Here is a 12,493-nt window from a genome sequence, read left to right as displayed (position 1 = left end):
TGGCGCTAGTGGTAAAAAACCCACCTGCCTATGCAGGAGACATAAGAGATGTGGGTTCTATCCCTGGGTCAGGAAGATCCCCTGGAGAAGGAAATGGCAATCCACTCCAATATTCTTGCCTGGAGAGTCCCCATGGACAGTGGAGCCTGGTGGGCTACCGTCTAAATAGAGTTGAAAAGAGTTGGACACAACTGAAGCGACTTAGCATGCACATACAGAGGCTATTAACCAGATTTAGAACATTGGGCTTCCCTGGTGGCTCAGATGGTAAAGAATCTGACCACAATGTGGGAGACCTGGGTTCGATCCCTGGGTTAGGAAGATCCCCTGGAGAAGGGAACAGCTACCCACTCTGGTATTCTTGCCTGGAGAATTTCATGGACAGAGGAGCCTGGCAGGCTACAGTCCATGGGGTTGCAAAGAGTAGGACACAACTGAGTGACTTTCACTTTTCATAGAGAAAGCATTTAAAAATGTTTCTATAAAACAAACTGAAATAAAAATACATGAACATGAATAAATATAAAATATATGTAAACATAAATATAAAAATGTGTATTAAAATGTAAATGAAATAGAATAAGATCATAAATAAATATAGAACTAAAAAGGCCCACGAGAAACAACCTAAATGTCCACTAACAAACGAATGGATAAAGAAGATGTAGCATATATATCCAATTAGATTTTAGTCATAAAAAATGAAATAATGCCATATGCAGCAACACGGATGTAGATGGAGATTATCATACTAAGTGAAGTAAGTCAGAAAGAGAAAGACAAATACCATACGATAGCACTTATATGTGGAATTAAAAATATAACACCTATGAACTTATCTCCCATATAAAAACAGACATACACAGAGAGCAGACATGGTTTTCAAGTGGGGAGAAGAGTGGGAGAAGGATAGTACAAGAGTCTGGGATTAGCAGACACAAACTAGTATATACATAGAATGGATAAACAACAAGGTCCTATTTATAGCACAGGGAACTATATCCTATGATAAACCATAATGGAAAAAAAATATGAAAAAGTTTGCATATGTGTGTATAACTGAACCACTTTACAGCAGAAATTAATACAACAGTAAATCACCTATACTTCAGTTTTTTAAAAAGGCCCATGAAATGTATAAACAGAAGAATCATAAAGATCTGGAAGGTATATCTGAAAACTATCAACAGTACATTTTCACTTTGCCTTTTCTTTGGATAAAATATTTTTTCTCTATTATTATGTGAATTGTTTACACTGACATTTAATTGTGCTTCCCTGATAGTTCAGTTGGTAGAGAATTCACCTGCAATTCAGGAGACCCCAGTTCGATTCCTGGGTAGGGAAGATCCGCTGGAGAAGGGATAGGCTACCCACTCCAGTATTCTTGGGCTTCCCCTGAGGCTCAGTTATCTCAGCTGGTAAAGAATCCGCCTGCAATGCAGGAGACCTGGGCTTGATCCCTGGGTTGGGAAGATACCCTGGAGAAGGGAAAGGCTACCTGCTCCAGCATTCTGGCCTGGAGAATTCTTTGGACTGTATAGTCCATGGGGAGCAAAGCGTCTGATACAACTGAGTGACTTTGACTTTCACTTTCAACCATTGGTGATAGTTTAGTTGCTAAGTCGTGTCTGACTCTTGCAACCCTATGGACAGAGGAGCCTGGCAGGCTATAGTCCTTGGGATTCTCTAGGCAAGAATACTTGTGTGGGTTGCCATTTCCTTCTCCAGGGGATTCACCCAGCCCAGGAATCGAATCTGGGTCTCCTGCATTGTAGGCGGATTCTTTACCAACTGAGCTTTAAGGGAAGCCCACATTCAACCATTAATTACAAATATTACAAGTTTAATAAACTGGAAACATTGTCATTATCATCTTAAGATGCCTCACAAAATTTTAAAATAAAATAACAGATGTTTACCTTTTGTCTTATAATCTGATACTAATTATTGCATACCTGGCCTCCTCTGATGCTAATGTTATTTACAGGCACCTCTCTGAGGACATTTTCCCCAGGCCTGTGTTCTCTTATCTGTCACCGAAGTCTATTACACAAGAGACTCATTAGTAACATTTAAGACACGTTTGCTTTGTTTCACTTAATTGAAAATTGGGTCAATTTTTTTAAAGGGTAATTCTGTCAGTTTAGAAATATGTTCCTCTGCCAGAAATATCAGAATATCAACTTTCCCAAGAACAGAGAGAGATCCCTACCTAGCCATTTAAACTACTGTTAGCTCTGCAGTTCCAGAGTAAAGACTTCAGGGATTCAGTGGGAGGCAGGCCTTCTGTTGAGAAAAATCTTCATCTTGTGTGGGTGGAGGACAACTTACTGAAAACTCATCAGCAGCAGAGCCCTCTGTGAGTAGGAGTCTCTGCTCCTAAGAATGGGCAGAGACCACCCTCCTCTCTGTCCACCATAAGACCTTCCTGGGTGACTTCTTTTTTCACCCTTTGCAACTTTGGGGTTCAGGGAACATCAGAGGTTACGACTATCAAAGAAATATTTTTAAATCATTTCCTGTCCCTTTTCTGAATTCTAGAATGATGCTTTCCTCTGAGGTAAGTATCTCTACTGAAATAACTCATATGATTTGTCATTTTAATATTTTATGAAAGGTTTCAACAACTACTTATAAAGTGCGGCCTCTTAATATGTTTGGCAAATATAGGGCAACCATTGATAAGCTGTTTTTATGTATCAATATGGTGAAGTTCATCTAAATACAAAGGAAGTTTAGAGAAATGCACCTACATGTTCTCTGCCATAAGCTCTCCCTCATTTTAAACAAATCTGTGTGTAATATACGTGAATTGAGTGACTTATTTGCTTACAAGTCAGTGACTCCATCCCCTAATAGTCTTTCATATTGTAATGAAAATTCAGTATTTTAACATCTATATCAGTATAAGTGTCAATTAGTTTCGTTGAAGTGTTAAGAAGGTGAAATACCAAGGACTGAAAAAAATAGTGATAAATTTGGAATAAAAGATTAGTCTCTTTCCTCAGGACACACAGGTTAGCTCCTTGAGAGAGTCAGATACCTGGAGTTGGGGTAATAGCACTAAGTGGAGGCATCTAGACTGCAGAGACAATTCATTCTTTTCCAACCACTGGAAATGCTGTGTTGTTTCTGTATGACCTTTAAGCTCCTGTTGAGGTGGGGAGGCTAACTTTTAGGCAAAACTTTTTCTTTTTTTTTTTCTGTTTTTCTATAAACACTTTAGGCTAAATGGGAGTAGGTACCAAGCAAGAGCTTAAATTTACCTTTATTAATGATAAGAACGGGAATTCTGTAAGGCAACCAAGTGAAACTCCAGGTAACCATTTAAGTGAAGCCTCTGTGTCAAATGCCTTTTGATTCAGTAACATAGGAAAGTGATGAGGTATCTAGATAACAACTGAAGGATAGAAAACATTTCATTTAGCTGTTATGGAAGTAATCAGAGTGTGTGTGTCTGTGGGTGTGTGTGTGCATGTGCGTGTGTTATGTGCTCAGTCTTGTTGGACTTTTTGTTACCCCATAGAATGTAGCTGCCAGATTCTTCTATCAGTGGAATTTTCCAGGCAAGAATACTGGAGTGGTTGCCATTTCCTACCCCAGGAAATCTTCCTGACCCAGGGATCACACCTGCTTCTCTTGAGTCTCTTTCATTGGAGGCAGATTCTTTACCAATGAGCCACCTGGGAAGCCCTGAGTAATCAGAGAATGCAACATATATAATATTTTTTGATCAAAAAAAATTTTAAATAACTTTTTTTTGGTCTAGGACTAGGTATATCAGGTAGCATTTTGTGTACTGCCAGAAAGTAAATAATTATTTTATTTATTTTATTATTTTTTTAATTTAATAAGTTTATTAATTAATTATTAATAATTATTTTAATATCTTAAAGATCTCATTTTTAAAATGAAGTGGAATTGACAACAGAGATTATATATGGCATATATAATGAATGTACATTTTAATATCATTTATACTTCAATGAAGCTAAAACACAGAAGAATTCAATTGACTGTTTTTAGGAAAAAATTGGGGAACCGTCTTGGGATTACATACTTCTGTTAAAAAATGGACCAAAAAGAGAACGGAAATTTCACTAACTGATAAACTGCTTATTCTGAGTCACAACTGTACATATAAAATTTATTAATTTTACAACAAATATATTTATTGAGCTCTTGACAAACTTTAAATAGGGCTTGTGTCCGACTCTGTGAGACCCCACAGACAGCAGCCCACCAGGTTCCTCCGTCCCTGGGATTTTGCAGGCAAGAACGCTAGAGTGGGTTGCCATTTTCTTCTTCAATGCATGAAACTGAAAAGTGAAAGTGAAGTTGCTCAGTCGTGTCGGACTCTTTGCGACCCCATGGACTGCAGCCTACCAGGCTCCTCCATCCATGGGATTTTCCGGGCAAGAATACTGGAGTGGGGTGCCATTGCTGCTGCTGCTGCTGCTGCTGCTGCTAAGTCACTTCAGTTGTGTCCGACTCTGTGCGACCCCATAGAGAGCAGCCCACCAGGCTCCGCCATCCCTGGGATTCTCCAGGCAATAACAGTGGAGTGGATTGCCATTTCCTTCTCCAGTGCGTGAAAGTGAAAAGTGAAAGTGAAGTCGCTCAGTCGTGTCCAACTCACAGCGACTACACGGACTGCAGCCCACCAGGCTCCTCCGTCCATGGGATTTTCCAGGCAAGAGTACTGGAGTAGGGTGCCATTGCCTTTTCCTAAATAGGGCTAGCTGCTGTGGATTCTCAATGAACAAGACATAATCCAATATCAATAAAATTACAGTCACATATTTAGTGGTAACAAAGACTTAAGCATAGTGATCTAGAGGGGCAAAAAAGAGAGTCAAATAACTTACACAATGAATTTTCAAGATTTTTTTTTTTTTTCTTGCAGGAAGTGATCCTAAGCCAAAAGTTGAAAAACCTACAAGTTCCATATCAGTCTAGTGAAGGAAAGAGTAGGGGTGGGAAGCTGGTAATGAACAGAGTCATATCATGAAACAGACTCCACTCAAACTTGTAGATGCTCTTTTGGTGTGTAAAGTGAATGTCCCCCTGTGGTGAAAGCACTTTGAGGATCTGTTTCATAGGTAACATTTCTTTCTAAAGGAGGACTTCCTCATCACAAGAGTGTACTATTAGGGGGTCAAAATCTCCAATTTTGGAGTCTTATTAGTTGGGTCTTATTAGTTGACATTATAAGTTTGGCTTTTAGGTATAGACAGAATCCATGCAATTCAGATATTGCTGATTAATATTAATCCACAGCTTTAACTGTCAAAATTCATTTCAAATGATATCCTATATACTTATAGATAGAATAAAATGGACATCAGCCAAAATACAGCTAAAGAAGAACAAACGATTGGAAGAGAGGATGTATTATTCCAGACAAATAATCCATGTAAAGACTTGCCTCAGCCTACTGCCTGGCATATGGAAAGTGCTCAATGATTGCTGGTGCTTTACCCATTTTCTTTCTTTTTTATTCCTGTTTTGTCAGTTTTTCATTATGAAATAACTTTTTACTTACAGAAGAACTGAAAATATAGCACAGACAGTTCCCGGATATCCTTCACCCATCTCTCCCTAATAGTAGCAGTTTGCATAATCTTAATGGAATTATTAATACTGAGGAATTAACACTGTATACAAATACTAATAACTAATAACTTACAGATGTAAGGATGGGTCCAGGTCGTGGGCAGACAGCAAAGATTCCACCATCTCCACAGCAAGTCCCTCACTCTCTAGGTGCCCAGACCAGGGCTGTAGCAATGGAGCCACATGCTAGATCCCTACCGGAGAAACTGATGCCTGGGGACTGAGCATGTGCAACCTGCTGGCCAACCTCATTGCTCACTGAGAGTCCCTAGAGGCATTGGAAAGAGAAGCTTTGTGGCTCTGGCTTGAAGGGTCTGAGTGGAGAGGAGGGTTAATTGAAAAAATAAAATAATAATATTAAAATAATTAAATCAAATATAAATTTGATTTGGATTTTCCCACTTTATCCACTAATGTCAATTTTCTGTTGCAGGATTCAAGTTACTACTTGAAACAGAGTTGTCATGTGTCCTTGGTCTCCTCCAACCTGTGTTTCATCCTGTCTCCCATGTCTTTCATGACTTTGGAAGTACAATCAATTGAGGTTAAATTCTTCAGGGTTTTTTCACTGATACTAATTTACTCAATATTGAGGCAGGTAATTTGTTTATGTAGTACTTATCAAACATTGTGTTCTATTACAGTGAAATGCAGGGAAAGTCAGACACTGATGTAGAAGCTTCAAGATAAATAGCAAAACTGGAAAGCAATGTGGGTTATTTGCATGATAATCCTGATATCAAAAATAAAATGAAATAACTCTTTTTTCATTAGATTAACAACAAACATTCAAATACTGCACACTTGGCCTCCAGGCTCTGTATAAAATATCAGTCTCAGCCATTGATTTGCATTTAACAGGGACCCACACTTTAAGCAGCTTGCAAGCTCACTTGAACCTGTGAGTAGTGAAGAATTATTGGAGCAAAAGGTCATTAGAAAACCCACAAAATCATATCATATGGATGATCCTTTCTAATTATATAGCTAAATACATTTCAGACAATAGAGCACAGAGTTTAGATTAATTGAAAAATAGAGATTAGAGAGCATATGGGGGGGGTATGAAAATATGGACTCTAGTGCAAACTTATTCCAGAAAAACATGATCTGGAGGATTTCTGTAATGCACATCAAAAAAACTGAAAATTCCAAAGTTTTGGCAGGTCACTGACACATCAAAGAGGAAAAGGACTATTCATTGACTTGATTGGATTTTATTTTAACCAGTGGCCATGGCCTCATGATTTCATACAGGTTTTCTCAGTTCAATGTCACGTGAATTTCTGAGGAGTTTGAGGAGAAGCACAAGTCAGCAGTGAGAAACTGTACATTATCTACATTCATACTCCTGGGACTGACAGATGATCCTCCAATGCAGGTTCTGATTTTTATGTTTCTGTTTGTTTCCTATACATTGAGTATACTGGGAACCTGACCATCCTTATACTCACTTTAGTAGATTCTCGCCTTAAAACTGCCATGTAGTTTTTCCTTAAATGCTTATTCTTTTTCGAAATCTTATTAATTACAGCCTCATTCCCAGATTCTTATACAGCTTATCAACTGGGGACAAGACTATTTCCTATAATGCTTGTGCTGCTCAATTACTTTTTGTCATTCTTTTCGGAGCAAAAGTATTTTTTCTCCTGGCAATCATATCCTATGATGGCTATGTGGCCATCTGCAAACCCTTACATTATGCAGCCATCATGGGCAGCAGAGTCTGTGGAAGATTTGTTTGTTGCTGTTGGATAGCAGGTTGTCTGGTTATATTCCCATCACTTTGCCTGAGCTTAAATCTGGAATTCTGTGACTATCATGTCATTGATCATTTTATCTGTGATGCTTCTCCTGTGCTAAAGATGTCTTGTTCAGACACATGGTTCATAGAACAGAAGGCTGTTGTCCTTGCTGTGTTGACTGACATCTTGACATTTCTGTGTGTAGTTATATCTTATATGCACATCACCAGGACCATCATAAACCTCCCTTCTACCCAGCAAAAGATGAAGGCCTTTTCTACCCATTCTTCTCACATGATTGTGGTTTCTATCACCTATGGCAGTTGTATTTTCATCTATGTCAAACCTTCAGCAAAGGATGAAGTGACAATTAATAAGTGTGTGTCAGTGATTACTACTTCAGTTGCCCCCATGTTAAACCCATTCATTTATACACTGAGGAACAAGCAAGTGAAACAAGCTTTTACAGATTTAATCAACAGAATTTCATTGATGTCAAAGAAGTAAAGCAATGTTGAAGAAAAGCATAAATATATAAACTTAAAAAGAGCAGCGGGCCTTAAGGTCACAATCTTCATTTCTTAACTATACTCTGGTCTATTGTCTAGAAATAGTAACATGCTTTTATAGTTATTGCTGAATCTTGGACCCCAAATAATCTTTTCAAAGCTTGTTGACATAAGCATGGTAGGTCATTTCAACCCTTGTTGAAAATAACCTTTCTTCAAGATGATGAATCATATCAAGAGAACATGAAAATAGATTTTTAGGAATATGGGCTGTCCTAAACTCTATCTTGGTTCTGATCAACTATTAAATCTTATGTGAAAAAAATACTGAATTCTTGAATTGATAGGAAAATAATAGAGTGATAGTATTCATTGTTTTTTTCTAGTACAGACATTCAAAAGACGTAAATATGGTTTCAATCACTCTTCTTAAGCAGGAATTAATTATTGAAAACAATAATGAGTTAATTTGAGCAAAAAGTAATGGGTTTTAACACAGAAGGGGAAAATATATGAGTTTAGAAACCTGGAGATTCACATATACCCTGTAAAAGAAGCATGAAAGCCCGAAGATTTAAAGTTTAGATTCACTAAATTCTCTCTAAAGTGAAAAGCACAGCCTCTACATTAATTCATTATCAAGGTAGCAATGATCTGATAAACTCTGCTGAGGCAATAAAGTAATCTTTATGTTGATAAAGAAAGTCTAATGCTGAATAAATACATAATACAATGCAAGTCATAAATATGGCTAAATTAAACCAACAAGAGCCAATAAATCTCAGCAAAATAAAGTTCTAGACTTAAAGAGAATTAAACAAGCAAAATACAAGGAAGCCTTGGGCTATACAAGGAATCCAATATGAAGGCATATTGTCCTCTCAAAGATCATCTTTAACATTGAAAAAACAGAAGGTATAATCTTCACTATTTCTCAAAGATCATCTTTAACATTGAAAAAATGGAAGGTATAATCTTCACTATTTCTCAAAGAAAGATGTCTTACATTTGGTTATTTTTTACCTTACTAAATTTTGCATTTCTCACCAAAAACTTCAATCGTCCAGACTGGAATGTTTTTGACTTTCGTTTATAGACCTGTGTTCTAGGTGTCTCCTCTTACAAAGATTTCCTTCCCTGCACCCTTTCCTAGCTGTCTGTTTGGAGTCCCTCACATGTGCACCTATCACATTCTGCAGTTATTTACTATGAAATAACAAATCATTCCCAGATCAGTGGTTTTAAACTTGAGTTTCTGTGTCACTGGGTGTTTCTGCCAATTTTAGCAGACATCAGCTGATCTAGGCTGGGTTCATAGGATTGTCGTTAAGGATGCCCAAGTCTTCTTATCTAGTTAGGCTTCATTCACAATTTTAGTAGTTTAATGACTCCTTACTAAGATAACTGAGATCTCTTCTAGATGGTGCTTTATTCTCTAGATAGTATTTTGGGAAGATCATGGGGCTCCAAGGAAGAGAATAGAATCATGCAAGAATCCAGAGTCTTAGACTCAATATCTCTACCACATTCTATTCACCAGACTAGTCACAGGACCAAACAAGATTCAAGGGAGAGAAATGGAATGCACAAGTTTAAAAGGGTTCCAGTTGAATACATCTAGGAATGAATACATAAAATCCAGTTGAATTGACAATCACATGATAAATAAAGCAGTGTTTTATTTTTCATAGAATAAGATAAAAATGCTTGATGTAAAAGTGAATGAATATATAAAGGAAAACTAGTTCATAGTCATGTATGAACTAAAAAGCATAGACATAACGATGGAGTTAGAAAATCTCACTAGATGTGAAAGCTAACAGGTAAATGCTTGATGAGGAACAAGATAGTTATATATGTATATATTCTTATATATATTCACTATCAAATTACTACTGTAACATTAATCCTATCAATCAATCTCTTTTGGCCTCATAATAAAATTTAAGTGTATGAGAATCTTTCTGATATTTCCAGTAGCAAATCATACAATTTACCTAATTTCTTGCCCTATCCCATCTGTATAATGATTCTGGACACTATCAAGATATAATACACCATAATGATAAACAGGTCAGTCTACAGCATCAGGCAACTAATTTATGTCTCCTTTTTTTCTTTTCATCAAACTTATCTAGTTGTACGTTTCACAAAAGGCTATGCTTAAATTCCCTGTGGAAATTCCCATGTGCTAGTCCTTCTCTCCTTAATGATGTCTCTATTTGAACTCTCTCCAGTCTCCTCTTTCTTTTTTCCTGAATTTTTATTTGGAGACCATTTCTACCAGCAATCCATGTCTAATACTTCAAGATGGAGTTAACATTTCCTGTAACTCTTCCCACTGTAACCTATGATTATCTTCAGTTCAGTTCAGTCGCTCAGTCATGTCCAACTCTTCGCGACCCCATGAATTGCAGCACGCCAGGCCTCCCTGTCCATCACCAACTCACGGAGTTCACTCAGACTCACGTCCATCGAGTCAGTGATGCCATCAAGCCATCTCATCCTCTGTCGTCCCCTTCTCCTCCTGCCCCCAATCCCTCCAGCATTAGAGTCTTTTCCAATGAGTCAACTCTTCACATGAGGTGGCCAAAGTACTGGAGTTTCAGCTTTCCCATCATTCCTTCCAAAGAAATCCCAGGGCTGATCTCCTTCAGAATGCACTGGTTGGATCTCCTTGCAGTCCAAGGGACTCTCAAGAGTCTTCCTTGCAGTCCAAGGGACTCTCAAGAGTCTTCTCCAAAACCATAGTTCAAAAGCATCAATTCTTCGGTGCTCAGCCTTCTTCACAGTCCAACTCTCACATCCATACATGACCACAGGAAAAACCATAGCCTTGACTAGACGGACCTTTGTTGGCAAAGTAATGTCTCTGCTTTTCAATATGTTATCTAGGTTGGTCATAATTTTCCTTCCCAAGGAGTAAGTGTCTTTTAATTTCATGGGTGCAGTCACCATCTGCAGTGATTTTGGAGCCCAGAAAAATAAAGTCTGACACTGTTTCCACTGTTTCCCCATCTATTTCCAATGAAGTGATGGGACCGGATGCCATGATCTTCATTTTCTGAACGTTGAGCTTTAAGCCAAGTTTTTCATTCTCCACTTTCACTTTCATCAAGAGGCTCTTTAGTTCCTCTTCACTTTCTGCCCTAAGGGTGGTGTCATCTGCATATCTGAGGTCATTGATATTTCTCCTGGCAATCTAGATTCCAGCTTGTGTTTCTTTACATTCTAGGAATCAGTGAACTAAAATGGACTGAAATGGGTGAATTTAACTCAGATGCCCATTATATCTACTACTGTGGGCAGGAATCCCTCAGAAGAAATGGAGTAGCCATCATTGTCAACAAAAGAGTCCGTAATGCAGTACTTGGATGCAATCTCAAAAACGACAGAATGATCTCTGTTCATTTCCAAGGCAAACCATTCAATATCACAGTAATCCAAGTCTATGCCCCAACCAGTAACACTGAAGAAGCTGAAGTTGAATGGTTCTATGAAGACCTACAAGACCCTTTAGAAGACTAACACCCAAAAAAGATGTCCTTTTCATTACAGGTGACTGGAATGCAAAAGTAGGAAGTCAAGAAACACCTGGAGTAACAGGCAAATTTGGCCTTGGAATATGGAATAAAGCAGGGCAAAGACTAATAGAGTTTTGCCAAGAAAATGCACTGGTCATAGCAAACATCCTCTTTCAACAACACAAGAGATGACTGTACACATGGACATCCCCAGATGCTCAACACCGAAATCAGATTGATTATATTCTTTGCAGCCAAAGATGGAGAAGCTCTATACAGTCAACAAAACAAGACCAGGAGCTGACTGTGGCTCAGATAATGAACTCCTTATTATCAAATTCAGACTTAAATTGAAGAAAGTAGGGAAAACCACTAGACCATTCAGGTATGACCTAAATCAAATCCCTTATGATTACACAGTGAAAATAAGAAATAGATTTAAGGGCCTAGATCTGATAGAGAGAGTGCCTGATGAACTATAGATGGAGGTTCATGACATTGTACAGGAGACAGGGATCAAGACCATCCCCACAGAAAATAAATGCAAAAAAGCAAAATGGCTGTCTGGGGAGGCCTTACAAATAGCTGTGAAAAGAAGAGAAGCAAAAAGCAAAGGAGAAAAGGAAAGATATAAGCATCTGAATGCAGAGTCACAAAGAATAGCAAGAATAGATAAGAAAGCCTTCCTCAGTGATCAATGCAAAGAAAGAGGAAAACAACAAAATGGGAAGCACTAGAGATCTCTTCAAGAAAATCAGAGATACCAAGGGGACATTTCATGCAAAGATGGGCTCGATAAAGGACAGAAATGTTATGGACCTAACAGAAGCAGAAGATATTAAGAAGAGGTGGCAAGAATACACAGAAGAACTGTACAAAAAAGATCTTCACTACCCAGATAATCACGATAGTGTGATCACTGACCTAGAGGCAGACATCCTGGAATGTGAAGTCAAGTGGGCCTTAGAAAGCATCACTACGAACAAAGCTAGTGGAGGTGATGGAATTCCAGTTGAGCTATTTCAAATCCTGAAAGATGATGCTGTGAAAGTGCTGCACTCAATATGCCAGCAAATTTGGAAAACTCAGCAGTGGC

At 38.1% G+C, this 12,493-nt stretch overlaps 1 pseudogene; it reads left to right on the top strand.

Moving 5' to 3' along the window:
* The first annotated feature begins 3,234 nt into the window (after positions 1–3,234).
* Positions 3,235–7,871, top strand: LOC113893509 (annotated as a pseudogene).
* Positions 7,872–12,493: the final 4,622 nt, after the last annotated feature.

Source organism: Bos indicus x Bos taurus, chromosome 5 (assembly GCF_003369695.1).
Source record: "Bos indicus x Bos taurus breed Angus x Brahman F1 hybrid chromosome 5, Bos_hybrid_MaternalHap_v2.0, whole genome shotgun sequence".
In the NCBI taxonomy this organism is placed as follows: Eukaryota; Metazoa; Chordata; class Mammalia; order Artiodactyla; family Bovidae; genus Bos; species Bos indicus x Bos taurus.
Note: the sequence above shows the minus strand (reverse complement) of the source record. Positions and strands in the feature narration are given on the sequence as shown.